At 49.5% G+C, this 4,237-nt stretch overlaps 1 protein-coding gene across 1 annotated transcript in view; it reads left to right on the top strand.

Annotated features, from left to right (window-relative positions):
- Nucleotides 1-4,237, top strand: part of SLC8B1 (solute carrier family 8 (sodium/lithium/calcium exchanger), member B1) — a 62,300-nt gene that overhangs the window by 56,304 nt on the left and 1,759 nt on the right. The window lies entirely within an intron of this gene.

The following is a 4,237-nucleotide window of genomic DNA, read 5'->3' as shown; positions in this document are numbered from 1 at the left end:
GCACACCTGTAATCTCAGCTATTTGGGAGGCTGAGGCAGGGGAATCACTTGAACCCAGGAGGTGGAGATTACAGTAAGCTGAGATTGCGCCACTGCACTCCAGCCTGGGCGACAGAGTGAGACTTCATCTCAGAAAAAAAAAATGAAGTTAGGACATCTCTGGGCCTCAATTTCCTCCCCTGTAAAATGAGATTGATGACACCAGCTGAGCTTCCTGGATAAGCATGCAGGGGGAAGGGCCGGGCTGAGCACCATATCCCGGCGCTGCCCACAGGGGAGGTGACAGAAATTGGGTGATTTGGGTGGGTAGCATGTGGCCAGATATTCCAGGTCCTCTGGAGAAGAAATCGAGATTCCTAGGTGAATTGTTTTCTATTTGAAAATCTGCCTCGCATGCAAACAAAACCCTGTGAGTGGGAGGCAGATTGGACCCCTGAGCCGCAAGCCGGCAGTCCCATTCCTGCATGTCTATTCTGGAGGACTTGAGTCCGGAGGCTCAGCAAGGAAGACGTAGGCTGGGGAGGAAGAGATGGCCTGGGGGCTGGTTTTAAGCCTCACGGTGGGAAAGCACTTGGAGTGTTATGAGGCCGAACAATGTCTCCCGTTTCTCCCAGAGGCATGAGGCACAAGTTGTTGAATAGGCTCTCAGCAGAGCCTATTAGCTGGGGGCAGGGCGGTTCTTTCACACTGGTCATGTCCACAAGCAAACAGCTACTTAGGGCTTGAAAAGTTTTCTTTTCTGAAAGGTAAACACCCTCTGCAAACTTTGTTGACCCTTTTTATCGGTTTAATAGGTTCCCTTTCATGGTAGATTCTAGGGCAGTTCCAGGTAATGAGGCTTTAGGGTTGGCCCCTCAGGGGACCTATTTCCTCTTTTCTGGGTGTGTGTGTGTGTGTGTGTGTGTGTTCACCGCCTTTGTGCTGAGTTTAGGAAATGTGTGTGTGTGTGTGTGTGAGAGTGTGTGTGTTCACTGCCTTTGTGCTGAGTTTAGGCAATGTGTGTGCCTGCGCATGTGCCCACTGCCTTTGAGCTGAGTTTAGGAAATGTGTGTGTCTGTGTGTGTCCACCGCCTTTGTGCTGAGTTTAGGAAATGCTCCTACCGTTAAATTGCATGAGACATCAACATGGAAGGATGTCCATGGTGTACCGTTGGTTGAAAACCACATGTCGCTTTGAAACACTCACCTATTGTACGGCCCCATCTCTGTTTTCAGAATTGATGCACATGTCTAGAGGGGTGTGTGTCCACAGGTGTGTGTAATATGGCACCCCATGGGGAGGGAGGGAGGATAGGCATTGGTTAAGAGCTTGCATTTAGATTTGGGCTCTGTCACTTACTCTGTCAGTTTCTTCATCTGTGGGTTGGAGATGAGAAGGATGCAGGTGGCTGGGAGGATGAAAGGCCACAGTGCCTGGAAACACCCTGCACAGTACCTCGTGTTGTCTTCCTGTGTGTTGGATGCCTGCTAAGTGTGGAAGGAAGAGAAGTGGGGAGGGGACATTCAATCCCTTTTACTCTTCTGTACTGCTTGAAAATGTGTCAGCAACCATGTGTGACATGTATACCATAGATTGTGTTAGTTCCCTAGCACTGTCATAAATGACCACAAACTAGGGGGCTGACAACAGCAAAAATTGAGTCTCTCACAGTTCTGGAGGCCGAAAGTTTGCAATAAGGCGTCAGCCGGGCAGTGCTGCCTCCAAACTGCGGGGGAGGATCCTTCCTCGCCTCTTCCAGCTGCTGGTGGCTCCGGGCGTTCCTTGCCCAGTGGGCCCATCACTGCAGTCTCTGCCTCTGTGTTCCCATGGCCATCTCTCTCTTCTTCTTACGGAGACATGAGTCATTGGATTTAGGGGCCACCCGAAGTCCAAGGTGATTGTATCTTGAAACCCTTAGCTTATTATATTTGCAATGACCCTATTCCAAGCAAGGCCACATGCTGAGCTTCTGGATGGGCGTGACTTTGTTGGGGGTGGGGCACTACTTATCCTACTGCATATATAAAAACCTGCAGCTGAAATCTGCAGGCTCCTCCCCAGTTCTAGAGAACGAGAATTGCGGTCAGCTCCTCCTTCTCCCGCAGAGGAGACTGTCTTGTGCCTGACACTTTGGCTGTCGCTCATTCATTTCTGCTGCTACCACTCCTCTATCATTCATCCATCCCCTCCTTCACCCAGAAGGCGGCATCCTTCCAAGTTCAGAGTCAGGCTGAGGTGCCAGGCCCTGTGCTGCTGAGCACGTTGGACAGGTCAGTCAAGTCTGAGAGTCTTGGTTTCCTCATCTGTAAAATGGAGTCCATCCTAGTACCCACCATACAAGACTATTGTTAGATCAAAGACGACAGTGTCTGTTAGGCCCTTCGCACAATGCCTGGCATAGAGCAGGCACGCAATAGATACTTATAGCTGCCATTTTTTCAAAAACCTTAAGGGCTGGGTGTGGTGGTTCATGTCTGTAATCCCAGCACTTTGGGAGGCCGAGGTGGGTGGATCACTTGAGGTCAGGAGTTTAAGACCGGCCTGGCCAACATGGTAAAACCCCATCTCTACTAAAAATACAAAAAAATTAGCCAGGCATGGTGGCGGATACCTGTAAGCCCAGCTACTCAGGAGGCTGAGGCAGGAGAATCACTTGAACCTGGGAGGTGGAGGCTGCTGTGAGCCGAGATCGTGCCATTGCACTCCAGCATGGGTGACAAGAATGAGACTCCAAGTCAAAAAAAAAAAAAAAAAAAAGCCTCATAAAGATTTTTTCCATTTTATTATGAAAACTCAAACATAGAACAGTTAAAAGACTTGTATGATAGACACACATATTCCCACCACCCAGGCTCTACTGTTTACGTTTGGCTGCCTTTGCTTTGTCATCTGTCTGTCCATGCCTGTCTGTCTATGCCTCCATCTGTTCTTTTTTTTTTTTTTTGAGATGGAGTCTTGCTCTGTCACCCAGGCTGGAGTGCAGTGGTGCAATCTTGGCTTGCTGCAGCCTCCGCCTCCCAGGTTCAAGTGATTCTCCTGCCTCAGCATCCCAAGTAGCTGGGATTACAGGCAGATGCCACCGCATCTGGCTAATTTTGGCATTTTTAATAGAGATGGGGTTTCACCATGTTGGTCAGGCTGGTCTCGAACTCCTGACCTCAAGTGATCTGCCCGCTTTGGCCTCCCAAGGTGTCGGGATTACAGGCGTGAGCCACCATTCCCGGCCTAACACATCTATGTTGTTTCTTGATGCACTTCACAATAAGTGGTAGACATCCGCTTGTGCATGTCATTAACTAGAGTTCAGTGTTAAAAACAGAGGGAATTATAATGACATCTGACTCGAGGCAGGGGAGAGGCACCCAGGCAGGTGGACCTGGCTGAAGTTGGAAGAGAAGGTTCCCTTTCCCTGCTGCTTCTGAGTCTGGAAACTTCTGGGGCCATGTCTGGGTAACTTTAGGGTGGGGCCTGCCGTCCCACAGGGCAGGCCGGGCTGCTGCAGGCCAGTCTTCCCCAACTGGCCCCCAGCTGGTACCCGCAAACATTGTTGAGGCTGCATTGTTGTTGTTGTTATTTTTATTATTTATTTATTTTTTTGAGACAGGGTCTTACTCCGTCACCCAGGCTGGAGTACAGTAGCACGATGTCAGCTTACTGCAACCTCCACTTCCTGAGTTCAAGTGATTCTCCTGCCTCAGCCTCCCCAGTAGCACACCGCCATGCCTGGCTAATTTTTGTATTTTTAGTAGATACAGGGTTTCACCGTATTGACCAGGCTGGTCTTGAACTCCTGATCTCAGGTGATCCACCTGCCTCAGCCTCCCAAAGTGCTGAAATTACAGACATGAGCCACTGTACTCGGCCGAGATTGCATTGTTGTTGAGGCTGCATTATTGTTGAGGCTGCATTGCTGAAGATGCATTGTTGTTCAGGGTGCATTGTTGTTCAGGGTGCATTGTTGTTGAGGGTGCATTGTTGTTGAGGGTGCATTGTTGTTGAGGCTGCGTTGTTGTTGAGGTTGCATTGTTATTGAGACTGCATTGTTGAGGCTGCATTGTTGAGGGTGCATTGTTATTGAGGCTGCATTGTTGTTGGTGCATTGTTGAGGCTGCATTGTTGTTGAGGGTTCATTGCTGTTGAGGTTCCATCGCTGTTGAGGCTGCATTGTTGTTGAGGGTGCATTGTTGAGGCTGCATTGTTGTTGAGGCTGCATTGTTGTTGAGGTTCCATTGTTGTTGAGGCTGCATTGTTGTTGAG

This window comes from Mandrillus leucophaeus, unplaced genomic scaffold, assembly GCF_000951045.1.
Source record: "Mandrillus leucophaeus isolate KB7577 unplaced genomic scaffold, Mleu.le_1.0 Scaffold55, whole genome shotgun sequence".
Lineage (NCBI taxonomy): Eukaryota > Metazoa > Chordata > Mammalia > Primates > Cercopithecidae > Mandrillus > Mandrillus leucophaeus.
Note: the sequence above shows the minus strand (reverse complement) of the source record. Positions and strands in the feature narration are given on the sequence as shown.